The sequence below is a fragment of the Canis aureus genome, chromosome 26 (assembly GCF_053574225.1).
Source record: "Canis aureus isolate CA01 chromosome 26, VMU_Caureus_v.1.0, whole genome shotgun sequence".
Taxonomy (NCBI): Eukaryota; Metazoa; Chordata; class Mammalia; order Carnivora; family Canidae; genus Canis; species Canis aureus.
Window position 1 is genome coordinate 27,065,629 of NC_135636.1, and position 18,667 is coordinate 27,084,295.

At 44.1% G+C, this 18,667-nt stretch overlaps 1 long non-coding RNA gene across 1 annotated transcript; it reads right to left on the reverse strand.

Annotated features, from left to right (window-relative positions):
* Positions 1-11,727: 11,727 nt before the first annotated feature.
* LOC144298173 (uncharacterized) lies at positions 11,728-17,543 on the reverse strand. Its single transcript, XR_013365145.1, has 2 exons — positions 17,253-17,543; positions 11,728-13,931 (listed from the first exon to the last, which is right to left on the reverse strand). It is a non-coding gene; the product is annotated as an uncharacterized LOC144298173 (long non-coding RNA).
* Positions 17,544-18,667: the final 1,124 nt, after the last annotated feature.

Here is an 18,667-nt window from a genome sequence, read left to right on the forward strand (position 1 = left end):
AAGATTTCTCATGTCCTGTGTAATTCTGCCCTCCAGCCTCTAACCATCCCCAAGAAACCACCCATCTACTTTGTCACTGTAGATTAGTTTGCATTTCCTAGGTTTTTGTATAAATACAGTATGCTTTTCCCCCCATCTTTTTCTATTCAGCATAAGTATTTTGAGATTCATCCATGGTGTTATATGTATCCATAGTTCATTCCTTTTTATTTCCAAGTATTCTATCGTATGGATATGACATAATTTGTTTATCTGCTCATCTACTGATGGACATTTGGGTTGTTTCTAGTTTGAGGCTATTACAAATAAAGTTGTGAATAAGTAAAGCAGTGACATGGCTAGATCACACATGTAAACTAAACTGCTAAGGCTTCCTCCAAGATGACTATCACTTTACAGTCCCATCTCATAGATGAGAGTTCCAGTTGCTCCATATCCTAACTCTTGCTTTGGGTAATCTTAATTTTAGCCTTTCTAACAGTTGCATAAAATCCCATTGTGATTTTTTTTTAAAGATTTTATTTATTTATTCATGAGAGATACAGAGAGAGAGAGAGAGGCAGAGACACATGCAGAGGGAGAAGCAGGCTCCATGCAGGGAGCCTGATGTGGGACTCGATCCCGGGTCTCCAGGATCATGCCCTGGGCCAAAGGCAGGCGCCAAACCACTGAGCCACCCAGGGATCCCCGATTTTTTTTTAAGTAATCTTTATACACAACATGGGGCTTGGACTCATGACCCTAAGATCAAGAGTTGCATGCTTTTCTACTGAATCAGCCAGTCACCCCCTATCATGTTGTGATTTTTTTTTTTTTTAGATTTTATTTATTCATGAGAGACACACAGAGAGAGGCAGAGACATAGGCAGAGAGAGAAGCGGGCTCCCCGCGGGGAGCCTGATGTGGAACTCGATCCCAGGACCCCAGGATCATGCCCTGAGCCGAAGGCAGATGCTCAACCACTGAGCCACCCAGGCATCCCTCTCATGTTGTGATTTTAATTTACAGATCCCTAGTGACAAATTATGTTGATTCTTTTCCTGTACTTCTCTGTCATGCATATATCTTTTTTGGAGAAGTGTCCAAATCTTTTGCCTTTCAGTTAAAAGGTTGCTTGGGTTTGGGGGTTTTTAAATTAAGTTTTGAGAGTTCTTTATATATTCTGCATACATGACCTTTATCAATGCTTTGCAAAGATTTTCTCCCAGTCTCTGGCTTGAATTTCATTCTTTTAACAGTGTCTTTTGAAGAGCAGGAAATTTTAATTTTGGATAAGGCTAATTTATCAATTTGTTCTTTTATGGATTTGGTTTTTATAGTATCCTTTCTAAGCCATCTTTGTCTAACCCAAAGTCACAATTATTTTTTTCCTTTTTTTTTTCTTTCTTTTTTTTTTTTTAGAACTTCCTTGGTTTTAGGTTTTATGCTTAGGTCTATGATCCATTATTTTTGTATATGATGCAAAGTATGGATCCAAGTTCATTTTTCTTACCATTTGTTGAAAGGTTACCTTTTCTCTTTTATTTTTGTGCCCTTGACAAAAATCAGTTACTCATATATTTGTGGATTATTTCTGGAATTTCTGTTCCATTGATCATCTATTTTTATCATGTTTTTTATTTACTGTAGCATCAGGTGTTTTTAGCCCTCCAATTTTGTTCGTTTGCAGGGTTTCTAGGCCCTTTGATTTCCACATGAATTTTCAAATTATCTTGTCAATTTCTACAAAACACCTGCTGGAATTTCAGTCAGGATTCTGTTAAATCTATAGATCAATTTGGGAAGAATTGATCCATGAACAAAATATATCTCTCCATTTAGGCCTAAGCCTTTATTTTCTCTCAGCCATATTTTGTAGTCTTCGGTGTTTGGGTCTTTCACATATTTTTGTTGGATTTTTCCCAAGTATTTCATATTTTTGATGCCATTATAAATGTATTTTTTATTTCTGATTTTTCATTACACAATTGAATACAATTGATTTTTACATATTGATCCTATAGCCTGACAACCTTGCTAATAGATTCCCTTACTAATTCTAGTAGCTTTTTTTTATAGATTCTATCAGATTTCTACATAAATGATCATGTTGTCTGTGAATAAGGATAATTTTACTTCTTCTTTTTCAATCTGAATACCTTCTGTTTCTTTTTCTTGCTTTATTGCACTGGCTACAACTTCCATTACAGAGCTAAGTGGTGAGAGTAAACATATCTCTTTAAGTTGCTGTATTCTATTGCTCTAGTCTAGTTTCTTAGGGTGGAAACTGAGGCCATTTATTTAAGGTCCTTTTTTTCCCTCTAATATAGGTATCAAGTGCTATAAATTTCTTCCTAAGTACTGCTTTAGTGATATCCCAGAAATTCTGATATGTTTTCATTGTCATTCAATTAAAGATACTTTTAAATTTCTGTTTGCTTTCTTTATTATTTAGAAGTGTATTGTTTAGTTTATAAATATGGGGGTATTTTTTCAAGGATCTTTCTGTTACTGATTTCTAATTTAATTCTGTTGTGGGCAGAAACCATAATGGGCAGAGACTTTGTATGACTTGAATATGTTTGAATTTATTGAGACTTGTTTTATGGCCCAAAATATGGTCTTAGTCTGTGGACACTCGAAAAGAATGGGTATTCTGCTCTTCTTGGGTGGACTGTCCTATAAATGTCAATCAGGGCAAGTTTGTTGGTAGTGCTATGGGCAAGATGTTTGGTAGTGGTGTTCAAGTCTATGATATGCTTGTTGATTTTCTGCCTGCTTGTTTAATAAATGATTGAGAGAGGGGTATTGAAAATTTTTACTATAATTTAGACTTGTATATTTCTCCTTGCAGTTCTGTTCTTGCTGTATATATTTTGAAACTCTATTAGGTGCATATTGTCCTCTGGATGAATTTATTCCTTTTAATAGTCTTTGCCCTGAAATCTACTTTGATATTAGTATAGCCAATCCCACTTTCTTTTGACTTATGTTAGCACAGTATATCTTTTTCCATCCTTTTACTTTCTTTTTAACAACTTTTTTTATAGACTCCAGTGTAGTTAATATACAGTGTTATCTTCATTTCAGGTGTACAATATAGTGATTCAACAATTCTGTATATTACTCCATGCTCAAGATAAGTGTACTCTTAATTCCCTTCACCTATTTCACTTGTTCCCTCACCATCTCCTCTCTGGTAACCATCTGTTTGTTCTCTATAGGTAAAAGTATGTTTTCTGGTTTGTCTTTTTTCCTTTTTTCCTTTTGTTCATTTGTTTTGTTTCTTAAATTCCACATGAGTAAAATCATATAGTATTTGTCTTTCTCTGACTGGCTTAATCCATTTAGCATTATACTCTGTAGGTCCATCCATGTTGTTGCAAATGGCAAGATTTCATTCTTTTTTATGGCTGAATAATAATAATTGTATACATATCATATCTTTATCCTTTTGTCCACTGATGGACTCTTAGGTTGCTTCCATAATTTGGCTATCACAAATAATGTTGCAATAAACATAGGTGTGCATATATCCCTTTGAATTGGCATTTTCATATTCTTTGGGTAAATACCCAGTAGTGGCATTACTGGATCATAGGGTTGCTCTGTTTTTAACTCTTTGGGGAACCTCCCTACTGTCTTCCACAGTGGCTGTACCAGTGCGTATTCCTAACCAACAGTGCACAAGTATTCCTACTTCTCCACATCCTCACCAACACTTGCTGTTTCTTCTGTTTTTTATTTTAGCCATTCCCAACAGGTATAAGGTAATATCTCATTGTGGTTTTGATTTGCATTTCCCTAATGATGAGTGATGTTGAGCAACTTTTCATGTGTATGTTGGCCCATCCTTTTACTTTCAACCTATTTGGATTTTATATTTAAAGTTTTTTTTCGGGACGCCTGGGTGGCTCAGTGGTTGAGTGTCTGCCTTTGACTCAGGGCATGATCCTGGGGGCTGGGATCGGGTCCCACATAGGGCTCCTGCAGAGAGCCTGCTTCTCCCTCTGCCGGTGTCTTTGCCTCTCTCTCTCTCTTTGTCTCTCATGAATAAATAAATAAAATCTTTTTTAAAAAATAGGTTTTTTTCATAGGCAGTATGTAGTTTAGTTTTGCTTTTGTATTATTTTTTTAAGATTTTATTTATTCATGAGAGGCACAGAGAGAGAAGCACAGACAGAGGCAGAGGGAAAAGCAGGCTCCCCACTGGGAGCCTGATGTGGGACTCAGTCCCAGGACCCCAGGATCATGACCTGAGCCAAAGGCAGACACTCAACCACTGAGCCACCCAGGCATCTCAGGTCTTGCTTTTTAATCCAATTTTGTAATCTTTTTATTCTTATTAATTTTGGGAATTTTATTTATTTATTCCTGAGAGACAGAGCATTAGCAGGGGGAGGGGAAGGCAGAGGGAGAGGGAGAAGTATGCTGCCCGTGAAGCAGGGAGCCCGATGTGGAGCTTGATCCCAGGACCCTGAGATCATGACCTGAGCCAAAGGCAGACACTTAACCAAATGAGCCACCCAGGCACCCCTAACCTTTGCTTTTTAAATGGAGTGCTTAGATTACTTACACTTTTTTAAAAATTTATTTATTTATTTATTTATTTATTTATTTATTTATTTATTCATAGAGACACAGAGAGAATGAGAGGCAGAGACACAGGCAGAGGCAGAAGCAGGCTGCATGCAGAGAGCCCGACGTGGGACTCGATCCAGGGTCTCCAGGATCACGCCCTTGGCTGTAGGCGGCACTAAACCACTGTGCCACCGGGGCTGCCCCAGATTATTTACACTTTATGTGATTATTGATTTGGCTAGGTTAAAGTGTATAATCTTTCCAGTTATTTCCTATTTGTCCCATCCATTGTTTCATTTTCCCTCTTTTTCTGCCTTCTTTTGGACAAATCAAGTACCAGTAGACCCCCTTATCTGTGGCTTTGCTTTCTATGGTTTCAGTTACCTACAGTCAACCATAGTCTGGAAGCAGATGATCTTCCTTCTGACATATCATCAGAAGGTCAGTGGTAGGGGATCTCTGGATGGCTCAGTGGTTAAGCTTCTGCCTTCAGCCCAGGGCGTGGTCCTGGAGTCCCAGGATCGAGTCCCACATCAGGCTCCCTGCATGGAGCCTGCTTCTCTCTGCCTATTTCTCTGCCTTTCTCTCTCTGTGTCTCTCATGAATAAATAAATAAAATCTTAAAAAAAAAAAGGAGGTCAGTGGTAGCTTAATGCTATCACAATGCTTCCAATATTCACTTCACCTTATCTCAACATATAGGTATTTTATCATTTCACACCATCACAAGAAGGTGAGTACAGTACTATATTTTGAGATATAGAGAGACTGTAATCACATAACTATTACTGTATATTACTGTAATTGTTCTATTTTATTATTAGTTTTTATTGTTATCTCTTGCTGTGCCCAATTTTAAATGAAATTTTATTGGGATGCCTGGGTGGCTCAGTGGTTGAGCGTCTGCCTTTGGCCAGGGCATGATCTCAGAGTTGGCATGATCTCAGGGTCCTGGGATTGAGTCCCACATCAGGCTCCCCACAGGCAGCCTGCTTTTCCCTCTGCCTACCCTCTGCCTTTCTCTGTGTGTGCCTGTTGTGAATAAATAAAATCTTAAAGTTAATCAAACTTTATCATGGATATGTATGTGTAAGAAAAACATAGCATATATAGGGTTTGGTATTCTTCATGGTTTCAGGTATCCAATGAGGGTCTTGGAATACATCCCTCACAGATAAGGGGGAACTACTGTTTTTTGGGGTTTTCTTGTTTTGTTTTTGTTTTTTAAGTAAAACTTTACACCTAACATGGGGCTTCAACTCTTGACCCCAAGATCAAAAGTCACATGTTCTACCGACTAAACCAGCCAGAGACCCCAGGACTACTATATCTTGATCTCCTTTATTGGCTTATTGACTATGCCTTCTTGTTTTGATATTTTACGATTATTTTAGGGCTTTTAAGAAAAAAAGATTTTATTTATTTGAAAGAGAGCACGAACATGGGGAGGGGGCAAGGGAAGAAAGAGAAGCAGACTCCCCACTGAACAGGGAGTCTGACTCAGGGCTCAATCCCAGGACCCTGTGATGATCATCTCAGCTGAAGGCAGACGTTTAACTGACTGAGTCACCCAGGTGCCCCAGGGCTTGTGTATATATATCTATATTTAACTTATCACAGTCTACCTTCAAGTTATATTATACCACTTTACATATAGTATAAGAACCTTTTTTTTTTTTTTTTGTATAAGAATCTTAAAATAGTATACTTCCATTTCTCTCTTCCCAGTCTTCATGTTATGGTTGTCATTCCTTGTTACCTTATAACTCCAACAATAGACCCACAATAGACTGTTGTTATTTTTATTTAAACAGTTGTCTTTAAAGAATTTGAATAATAATGAAATATCTTAGGTAAGTACCCAGGTAGATACCATTTCCAGTGGTCTTCATTCTTTTATATAGATCCAGACTTCCATCTGGTATCATTTCCCATCTGCCTAAAAGACCTCCTTCAACATTGCTTATAGTGAAGATTTGCTGATGATTAATTCTTTTAGCCTTTGTATGTCTAAAACGTCTCAATTTTACCTTTGTTGTTGAAAGATATTTTTGCTGAGTATAGAATTCTAGGTTGACAAGTTTTTCCCCCCTTTCCTATTACTTTAAAGATGTTACTCCACTGTCTTTTATTCTTTGCATTGCTTCCAACAACAGATCTGATGTCCTTATCTTTGTCCCGTCTGTATGTAACAAGTCTCTTTTCTCTGGTTGCTTTTCTGTCACCCGTCTTGAGGTTTTTGATTACAGATGCCAATGTAGTCTCCTCCATACTTCTTATGCTTAGGGTACATTGAGCTTCTTAGAACTGTGTGTTTATTTTCAGTAAGTTCACAAAGTTTTAGACCATTATATCTTTGAATATTTTTTCTGTCCCCCAGTTCTCTCCTTTCCTTCAGCAATTCTAATTGCTTATATGTTCAGCTGCTTGAAGTTATCCCACCACTGATGCCCACCCATTGAGGATTTTTCTTTTCTTTTGTTGTTTTTTTTTTAATCTATTTTTCTGGGTTTCATTTAGGGTAGTTTCTTTTGCTATATCTTTAAATTCACTAATCTTCTGTAATGTCTGCTCTGCCATTAATCCCATGCAGTATGGTCTTCATCTCATGAATTTGAATCTCTAGAAACTTGATATTTTTATATCTTCCATATGTCTACTTAACTTTTTGTGTAAAATATGCATAACATATAATAATATATTGTTTTAACCATTTTAAGTGTTTAATTCATTTTTTAAAGATTTCATTTATTTATTCATGAGAGACACAGAAACACAGAGAGGCAGAGACACAAGCAGAGGGAAAAGCAGGCTCCCTACACAAAGCCCGATGTGGGACTCGATCCTGGAACTCCGAGATCATGCCCTGAGCTGAAGGCAGATGTTCAACTGCTGAGCCACTCAAGCATCCCAAGGTATACTATTCAGTGGTGTTAAGTACGTTCATAATGTTGTGCAACCATCACCACTAGCCATCTCCAAAGCTTTCTCATCTTCCCAAACTGAAACTGTACTAATTAAACACTGACTCTTTATACCCTTCTCACTGTAGGCCCTGGTGGCCACTATTCTACTTTCTGCTTCTGAACTTGACTACTTTAGTGGAGTCATACAGTATTTGTCCCTTTGCATCTGGCTTACTTTACTTAGCATAATGTCTTCAAGGTTCATCTACACTGTAGCCTTTTTCAGAATTTCATTCTATTTCAAGGCTTAGTAATATTCCACTATATGTATATACCACACTTTGTTTATCGATTTGTCCACCAGTGGACATTTAGGTTGTTTCCATATTTTGGCTATTGTGAGTAATGGTGCTATGAACATTGGTATACAAAAATCTGTTAAGGTCCCTGCTTTCCAGTTCTTTTGGGGAGTGGAACTGCTGGATCATGTGGTAATCCTATATTAAATCTTTTGAGGAATCACCATATTGTTTTCCATAGTAGCCACACCATTTTACATTCTATGAAAATTCCAATTTCTCCACATCCTTGCCAACGCTTATTTTCTGTTTTTTGATAATACCCATCCATGTGGGTGTGAAGTGGTATCTTATGTTTTTTATTTGTATTTATCTAATGATAAGTGATATTATACATCTTTTCATTTGTTCATTGGCCATTTGTATGTCTTTGGAGATTGTCTATTCTTGTCCTTTGCCCATTTTTTTAGTTGAGTTGTGTTTTGTTATTGAGCTAAAGAAATTCTTTATATATTCTGGATATTAATCCCTTATCAGATAAATGATTTTCAAAATATTTTCTCCCATTCTCTGGGTTCCCTGTCCCTTCTGTTGATAATGTCCTTTGATGCACAAAAGTTCAATTTTGGGGACGCCTGGGTGTCTCAGTGGTTTAGCATCTGCCTTCAGCTGAGGGTATGATCCTGGGAGTTCCAGGATCGAGTCCTACATCAGGCTCCCTGCATGGAGCCTTCTTCTCTCTCTGCCTAGGTCTCTGCCTCTTTCCTTCTGTGTCTCTCATGAATAAATAAAATCTTTTTTTTAATAAATAAAATCTTTTTTAAAAGTTCAATTTTGATGAAGCCCATTTTATCTATTGTTTTGTTGCTGATGCTTTCGGTGTGACATCTGAGAAATCATTTCCAAATCCAAATCCAATATCATGAAGCTTTTCCCCTGTTTTTTTTTTTTTTTTTCCCTAAGAACTTCATAGTTTTAGGTCTTACAGTTGAGTCTGTGATCTATTTTGAGTTAATTTCTATACATGGTATAAGGTAAGGGTCCAACTTTATTCTTTTGCACAAAGATACCCAGTTTTCCTAACACAGTTTGTTGAAAAGACTGTCCCTTCCCAATTGAATGGTTGGTACCTTTGCCAAAAATCATTTGACTGTAGGTTCCTCTGGGTAGTTCAGTTGGTTAAGCCTCAGGTCTTGATCTCAGGGTCATCTGTATATGTGAGAGTCTGTTTAGCTTTTTAAATTTTTTTAAGATTGTATATTTATCTGAGAGAAAGAGCAAGAGAGAGAAAGAGAAAGCACAAGTAGAGTAGGGGGCAGAGGAAGAGGCAGACTCCCCACTGAGCAGGGAGACTGATGCAGGGCTCAATACTGGGACTTCAGGATCATGACCAGAGCCAAAGGCAGACACTTAATTGACTGAGCCACCCAGGTACTCCTGTTTAATTTTTTTAATGTATGAAATACAGCAATAACTTCTAATGTCCTTAATCTGCTCATTTTAACATCTGTTTCTGTTGTGGGTTGGTTTTGATTGCTTGTTTTCCTCAACATGGATCATGTTGCCTGCCATTTCATAGGCCTGATAATCTTTGATTGGGTGCCAGACATTGTGAGTTTTGCCTTGTTAGGTACTAGATATCTTTGTAATCCTGCAAATACTCTTGAGCTTTGTTCTGTGACAGTTCAGTTTCTCAGAAACAGTTTACTCTCTTTTTAGGTCTTGCTGATAAGATTTTTAAGGCAATTCCAGAGCAATGCTCATTCTAGGGCTAATTATTGGCCACTTTTTTTTTTTTTTTTGGTAGACTCCATGTCCAATGTGAGGCTTGAACTTCATGACTCTGAGATGAAGAGCCACATATTCTATTGACTGAACTGGCCAGGTGCCCCTTATTGGCCACTGTCAAGGCAAGACCTTTCTGAGTATTCTCCTTAACACTTCATGATACTCTCCGCAATACCGTCACTGTGGGAATAGACACTATTCCCCACTCATGTGAGCACTAGGCACTGTTCCCTTTAATCCTTCCTGGTGGTTCTTTACCTGGCCTCAGGTAGTTTCCTCACATGTGCTGATTAGTATTCTGATGAATACTAATTGATCAGTGTTCAGAGCTTTGAAAGCCATTGTTTCTTATATTTTGTATTTTATCTGGTTTTTTGATTGTTTCAGGTGGGAGGATAAATCTGATCCTTATTATTACATCTTGGCTAAAAGCAGAAGTCTCTGCTGGCTTTTGTACCCATAAGATCAGAGGGTGTCTTTGAAGAACTCTATCAGTTCTGTTAAGTGAAAGGGTCACTCACACAGTAGTGACACACACATTTATCCCCTCCTAATCTACCAAAGGTGAGTCTAAAGACCCTGACACAGGAATCTTAGTTTGACAGTGATTTGGCTAGACTTAAGGAACTCTCTAGCTCCAGAAACCTTGCCGTTGGACCTGTACTAGCCCAGAAGTCAGCACCCTCAGACCCTGAGGGCCATCATAGGATGAAAGTGGCATTTGAGGGCTCCCATAGAAGAGCTGAATAATTACTGTAAGCTCCTAGAGATAATGATCTTAGCTATCCCACTGGACATTGTGAGCAGACACCCATTTCACTGCTGATGCTTGTTCCAAGCTTTGTGCTCCCCCGGCCAAAAACCCATTCAAGAGTGGATATGTTACTCAGTTCTGGCCAATTAGATGCAGGATCTGGAAAGTCTAGAGTAGTTTCTGTAAAAGGTTTTCTCCATTTTAAGGGAGCCATGGGAAGACACAATCAACCTTTTCTGGAGTTGCCACTTCCTAAAGTGACTCTTGGAGCTAGTGCCACCATCTTGGCACCAAGCTGAGGTTGGAAGCAACAAGGACGGCAGATCAGAGAAGGTCTATGTCCTTGAAGACATCACTGAGCTGCTGAATCCAACAGCCCCAAAGCCCATCTCACCTCTGGATGTTCACATAAGGAAAAAAAAAGAGTTTAGGTCTACTAAAGTTAGAGTTTCTTTTAGATGCAACCAGAAGCATTGTTGCTGACCCAGCCACCTGGCGGGCTGGAACTATAAATGGAGGTGGGGTACCTTGCAGGGACTTTTTCCCACTGCTAAAGACTTCTAAATTCTCCTTTAGATGAGAAACAGGGTGAGAACTGCAGAAAGATGTGCCCAAGGCCACACAGTGGGGAATTAAGAGCACACAGGCCTACCAGCCTTCCAGCTGGTGCCTGCTCCACTATGGCCCCATGCCCTTGAGATCCTGAGTCAGCATTGATGGGGGGGCTATGGGGTGGGGGCCTCAAAGTTCACCAACCCAAGTCAACATTCAGTTCTGCTGAGCAAGCAGATACCAGGGACTTCCTTGAATTTCTGTGCTGAAATCATGTCCTTGGAGGAGAAAACTCAAAGTTCCCCAAACTGTAATCAGGGCGGTTACAGGTAACAACTAATTGCTATAGTTTCAGGACAGATTTTTCTGATTGTAAAAACTTGTCCAAAGTTCCTCCCAGGTCAACAGAACAGGGCAGACTCCTGAGAGCAGAGGTAAGCAAAGCCCTGGGATCAGATGCTCGTGTTGCTCTCCACACCAGAGCAGGAAGCCCCTCCTCGCTCTCACCTCCTTTCTCCACCCTTGGAGCAGGGGTAAGCCTGGCAGCCATCTCTCTGTAGGAGGGATCAGGAATGGGCACAGACACTCACTGGAAAAGGGCTACCCTGGTCACACAGAGTTCCTATCCCTAGAGGTAATCTTCCCCTTGCCCACCTGGAAGATCCTCCTAACCCTCGCGCATGTACTCACTGATTACACAAGAGTTTCTGAACCCCCAGCCATGCCAGGTGCTATTTAGGTGAAGGGTATTCAGCAGTGAATAAAACAATGTCCCCACCAGGGGAGAAAAAAGCTAGTACATAAAAGAATAAATGAATATAATGTCAGGTGGTTGTAAGGGCTCTAACAAAATTCAAACCACAGAAAGGGAGGGAGCACCAAGGGAATTTATTTATTTATTTATTTATTTATTTATTTATTTACTTATTTACTTATGATAGTCACACAGAGAGAGAGAGAGGCAGAGACACAGGCAGAGGGAGAAGCAGGCTCCATGCACCGGGAGCCCGACATGGGATTCGATCCCGGGTCTCCAGAATCGCACCCTGGGCCAAAGGCAGGTGCTAAACTGCTGCGCCACCCAGGGATCCCGGGATTGATTGATCGATTTATTTATTTATTTATTTGTTTGTTTGTTTATTTAAGATTTTATTTATTTATTCATGAGAGACACACAGAGAGAGAGAGGCAGAGACACAGGCAGAGGGAGAAGCAGGCTCCATGCAGGGAGCCCAACGTGGGACTCGATCCCAGGTCTCCAGGATCACACCCCAGGCTGCAGGCGGCGCTAAACCACTGCGCCACGGGGGTTGCCTGGGATTTATTTATTTATGTTAGAGAAAGAGAAAGGGAGAGTAAGTGAGAGTAGGGGGAGGGATAGAGGGAGCTGGAGAGAGAGAATCTCCAGCTGACTCCTTAGTGTGGAGCCTGATGCAGGGCTTGATCTTATGATCCTGAGATCATGACCCTGAGCTGAAATCACAAGTCCAACACTTGACTGACTGAGCCACTCCAAGCGCTCCAACAGGGCAGTTTTGAGAAGGGGTTATTAGGGAAGCTTCCTGAAGAGGTGTAATTGTAACAGTTGAGCTGAGAAACGTTAATGAATAGAAGAGCCAGCCATGCATACTTGTATGTGGAGAAGAAGGGCCAGGCAGAGGGAAGAGCAACCAAGGTTCTGAGCCAGGTGTGAAGACTAACAGGAGGTGGTGTCGCTGAAATGTGATCTGGAGGAGGTAAGGCAGAAGAAATGAAGTTAGGTGACAAGAGGTCAGATCATGAGGCTTTTGTGGGTCATAAGGAGAATGTTGGTTTTTCTTCTGGCATATGATTGGAGCCTTTGAAAGGTTTAGAGTAGAGGAAGGATGTGGCCTGACTCAAGTCTAGAGAGCTACTCTGGCTGCTGTATCCATGTAAGTCCCTGGCATATAGTAGGTGCTCACTAAATGTCAATGGTTAGTATCACTGCTTTCAGCCTCACCATTGGGCTCTTGAGGTCACTGAGGGCAGAGATCAGAATAGTCATCTTGTACCCCCAGTGCCCATTATGGATTGGGACATGCAGGACACGACTGGGCCCAAATTTGGGCTGCAGGAACCAAAGTATACCTGCCAACCAACAGGTGTGGGGCAGGCAAATGACATGGGGCACCAATTTCTAGGATTACCCGGATGTTTAGAGGCTCACTTTGATTCCCTTGGGAGCATTATGAGCAAGTGTTTGACACAAAAGAGAATGTAGCCCAGCCAGGCAGTAGTATCCAAAATTTGGGTTCTAGGCTGTGGGAGCTGGCAGTGATTGTTGCAGGCAAGGGCAATCATGGAGGGCTTCGTGGAAGAGCTGCAGCCAGGGGTCAAACTGAAGATACTAGAGAGCTAGAGTTCCTAGACATTCCTTTCCCCTTGCCTCCATCTGCCCTGTGAGCTCTCCTACCTCTGAACCATATCTGATACCCCTCCCTACTATCCATGGGCTAATGCCTCAGCTTTGTATTCAGAGTTTGAATTTCCAGAAAATGGCCTTACCCTACCCTTCTAGCATTGCCTCTTCCAAGCAGCCACATTCAAGGTACCTGCCGTGCCCTGAACACATCACGCATCTTCTATCTCAGCCTTTGGTCATGCCGTGTACTCTCTCAGAAATTCCCTCTCCAGCCCCACTTTACCTAAACTACTGTCTTTTCCTCAGCACCCAGCTCCCATGTCCCAAATCCAGAGAATGTCCACCCTCTGATCCCCCATCACACACATTTGGGAGGAGCTGTATGCAAAGCTGGACTTGGTTGGGTTCTGTCTCTCTAGGGTGATTGTTCTGTACCAGTTAGGCTTCCTATCCTGGGGTGACTGTCAGTCATGCCCCTTTCATTCCCAGATGTGTGCCAGCTGGACAAGCTGCCATGCCCGCCTTCTCTGTCCAACTAAAATTCTTGGGGCAGGACTGATACCTTGTTCTTTGTTCTGTTGGTCCCAGGATCATGCTCTGACACATCTGGATAGTCATTCACTCACACAAATAATTTCTGAGATGCAACAGGGCAAAGCAGTGGATAGGTAGGTCCCTGTTCTCCTGACCTGTCATAGGGAGAAGGAAGAAGAGAGGAAAACAGAACCATTTCAGAGACAGTAATATGGAGGGAATCACATGGGGGCGGGGAGAAGAGACAGAAGCAGATAAAGAATGACTTTAGACAGGCAAGGTGGGGAATGCCTCTGAAGAAGTGGCATTTGGCTGAGGCCTGGAAGAATGGAGGGAGCCAGAGATGAGAATATCTGCAGGAAGAAAATTCAAGAGAGAGAGAAAGGCAAGTGCAAAACCCCTGAGGCCGGAATGTGTTTGGCGTGTTTAAGTAGCAGCAGAGAGGCGAGTGTAGGGTGAGTGAAGAGCAGATCAATGGGCGATGTTGGCAGGAGCCAGACAGCGCTGGGCTTTGTCAGCCATGTTAAGAAATTAGGACTTTTTTTTCCCCTACTGGTGGAGAGTTCCAGATGGGGGAATAACATGATCGAGTTATTTTTTTCCCCAGACTGAAAGGTTTTTATATGTTAGCCACGCAGATAGAAGATAAAAGTGCCGTAAATCCTCTTCTGATTGGACAAAGCCACCCCATGAATATTTGTCTGTTTAGAAGCAGAGACATCAGATACAGCAATGCCCACGACATCGTGATCGCCAGGGCACAGACTCATCAGGACCTTACAGATTTCTTTCTGGAGGGTATCCTCACAGAACGTGGTAACAGCTCCCAGCCTTAGGTCCTACGAAACCACCTTATTCATACTACTTCTATGTACAGGGCTGTATTAGCAGGCCACAACTTGGCAACCACCACAAATAGCCACCGAAGTCTCCAAATGGCGTGGCTCTCCAAATGGAACAATTACATGTACTTTCTTGTGAATGTTCTCAACTAAAAGCAGTAGGCAGGCCTGGACAGCTCAGTTTCTCCACAGGGGGGAAATGAGGAAGAAGATACATGGGATCTTATTTAAAAGCAGTGAAATGAAAAATGGCGTCCATTTTCCACATTCACAAGTCACACCTGGACCAAGGAAGCCTCCAGAGTTTCAGTGTCCCATTAAAAATTTAATTTTTAAAATTAAAAAACGTTTTTGGTGTGCAGCCCGGGTGGCTCCGTGGTTTAGCGCCGCCTTCAGCCCGGGGCCTGATCCTGAAGACCCAGGATTGAGTCCCACCTCAGGCTCCCTGCATGGAGCCTGCTTCTCCCTCTGCCTGTGTCTCTGCTCACCCCCCTGCCCTTCTGTCTCTCATGAATAAATAAATAAAATCTTTTTTAAAAAGTTTTTGGTGAATCAGAAAAGTTCAGAAGGATCAGGGGGCTCTGCTCCCTATACCCCCACGGTCTCTCAGCCACCAGAGCCTTCCCAGCTGCCTTTGGCTTCCAGTGCATTCCTCTGTGGAGAGCATCCACCACGTTTTGTTCAAGGGCTCCCCAAGTCCTCAGAAGCAGAAGACAAGGCCTTCCATGGGAAGGGAGACTTGGGGAGGCAGCTAACTCTTACCTACACAACCCCACAGTGAGGGGTTGGATCTCTGGTGGAAGAAGAAAGTAGACTGGGGTTAGAATTAGTCTGAAAGAACACAGCAGGGCACAGAACAAAACAATGAACAAGCCCCACCCCTGGGGAGGGCCTTGCTGAAGGGCACAGAGCTTGAGGAAGACCTGCAAAGACCCAGCCCGCAGCAGTCTACAGCTCAACCCTCCCTCTCTAGAGGCTGTCGAAGAGTGGCAAATTCAATAAGAAAGATGATCTCCTTAGCTGTTTTTAAAAACTTTGCTTCTTCAGTTGTTTTGATTCCGAGCTGTCACTTTAAAGCAAATGAAAAGAAAGATATGAGATCTGGGCAGGTGTAGACAGGCCCCATGACTCGAAACACCCCTCCTGTACCTGCAGCCTGGCAGCCTGAAAACAGACAGAGACTGGGGGTGGGGTGGGGTGGCGGGCTGGATTGTGTGTGAGCCCAGTGACTGAGGCTCAGGAAGGTAGGCTCCTGGGAGGGACCCCCATCATTGCCCCTGCCCAGAGTGCATGCCCAGATATGCCAGTGTGCCAGAGTTCCTAGGGAGTTGGGGACTTTCTTGTGCCTTGCAGGTGGTTATTGAGGTCCTGACAGACCTGGGAGCAGGCAATAGTGTTGGTGGCAGCCTGAGCACAACTCAGAAAAGGTGATGGCTAGACATTGGCATGGTACCACAGATCTTGACAAGCAGATGGCAGGCTCTGAGGTAGTACCAACACAGGGGTAAGAAGAGCAGCATGATTACAAAGAATGCCTTACTCACTGCTTCATGCCCTTGACCTCACCCATGCCCAGCAGTTGTCTATGGTTGTGTGACCATTCTACCAGATGCCCAGGAGCCAGTAGCCTGGGGTAGCCTGGTCTGTGATCCTGCAGTCCTGAGGCCCTGAGGATGGAGTGTCCAAGGCTGGCTGATAGCACCAAATGTGTCCACTTCTTCTTGGGTGATGAGACTGCCACAGCTAATATTCTGGATGCATAAATACGAAGCCAAACATGTTGTGGCCTTTAAGTAGCAGGCTGAAAAAAGCACTAGTCCTCCTAGCAATGATTTGTGGGTACCCATGTCAAAAATAGGTGAGGAGAGGTACCTGGCTGGCTCAGTTGGTAGAACCTGGGACTCCTGATCTCAGAATCTTGAGTTCAAGCCCCGCGACAGGTGCAGAGCTTACTTTAAACAAATTAGTGAGAAGGCCATGATCAGAGGTAGGCCTGGACCACGAAGATGATGGCAGTACATATCCATAGCATTGGGTGCTTGGAAAGACACGTGGCATGTGACAGCTATGTGATGCATGAAGGGCACATGGAAACAGAAGAGCATGGCCACGGAGGCCACAACTTTGGAGCAGAGTTCCCTGAATATTCAGAGGGGCCAGAGTGCATGAAAACCAAGCAGACAGCAGATTTATGTCATTAGCCTAAGCACAGGTAGAAGGGAGTCTTATGTAGGGGCCAGGTCCCAGCAAGGGACTTAGCCAGATTGGAACCTGTAGAGCCTAGGAGGCCCTCTGTGGGCCACCTTGCCAGACCTCTCCGGCTCTGCGGGGCCTATCCCCCAGCACATAGTACTGCACGGGGTTGGGCCACAGATCCTCTAATAATCTGGGCAACCTCGTCAGCCTCTGGGACACTGTGCTGGGAGAACCGGGTGAAGAAGCCGAGAACTGTCCCAGGGTATCCGAACAGGGGGTTCCTGGCCCCTGTGCCATCGGATGCAAGTTGCAACCGACACCACCGGGCCTGAAGATCTGCACTCATACTCATTCGTGAGCACCTTGTTCCAAAAGTAAGAGTTGTTCCGAAAGCGTAACTTGAACTTGCACGGTGCTGGCACACCTGAGCTCCCTCACCTCCAAATTCATCAGGTACCAGAGCTGTCTTCATCACGAGGCACGTCATGGCTGACAGCTGCGGGTGGTTCAGAAAGGCGGTCACCTAGGAGCCACGAATGTTCTGGATAACGAAGCCCCCCGGGCCCGGTGCGGGCGGCGGGCGCGCCCAGACCTGCGCCGCAGCCCAGGCCGTCCGGGTCCGCCGGGGCACTCCCTCCGCGCCTGCCGCGCCCCGGCCGCTCGCGGCTCCCGCTCCTCCTCCGGCCCTTGCGTGAAGATGGCGCCCTGCCAGTCGTCACTTCCTCGGCCTTCCCGCCGCCTCCCGCCCGCGCCCGCGCCCCCGCCCCGTGGCGCCGCGGGTGCCGCGGGCCTCGGCCCCAACGAGCCGCTTTCCGGCTCCCCGGGGCGGCGGGGGCTCCCGGCGGTGGGGCCCGGCGTGCCGCGGCTTCGCGGCCCCCGGCGCCCTGCCCTGCCCTCCCCTCGGGAGCCTCGGGCCTGCAGCCGCGCAGGGCGCGTGGGCGGCGCCGGCTCCTCGGGGCGCGCCCCACTCCGGGGTGTGATCCGCAGGGGGGCCCGGCTGCGGGGCGGAGGGGCAGGGGGCCGCCTGGTGGGGATGCGGCCGCGAGCGCCAGACAGAACTGGCCCCAGATTTAGTAGGGTGTCGGAGCGGGGTGAAGGGCAGGGGTGTACCAAGCAAGGCGCAGCTCCGAGCCGGCACCAAGGGTGGGGCAGGACTCCCGTCACGGACACACAGAACGTTCCATCACAGCCACCACACGCAGCGATTACTGCCCCCCACCGCTCACCACCATCTGCAGTGGTCAGTGGGGGCCACCCTGCGCCCGCCTTCAACTGCGATTTAGGGGCAGCTATAGGAGACTTGCAGTTTTGCACAGTATAAATTACTCGAGCATATGGAGAACAGACTAACCAGACCCAAACGGGGAGCTGCAGATGATGGTAATTGCTTGGCACATGGAGGTACTAGAAATATTTATATGGAGAAAGAAACAAACTTGGAAGTACAAGGATGCTGGGCAAGGGAATGTCTCAAATGCTGCAAACCTGGAGCAAATTGGCAGGTTTGTAAGAACTGTATTCTCCTGGGCTTGTAGATGGAAAGGTGGACATCTTGTCCTGAGCCCAGGGGCTACCTCTTGCTCTATACCAGACATTTTGCAAATGTGAACTTCAGTCTGAATTGCAGAAAATGTGCTTGGATAGGATGAAGTTGGATGAACCGGCGATGCAGCCCTGATTCTGCTGCAAATGTAGCTGCACTCCTGCGGTCTTGGCTCCTAAACTTGTGCCCTTGGAGGTCAGCCTCCTTTGCCTGGAAGTCCTGCCACCTCCTCCAGAAAGCCTTCGGCCTCCTCCTGCCCAATGAGTAAGGTAGCTCTCTGAGCCCCTGGACCCACCTCTCCACCTAGAGA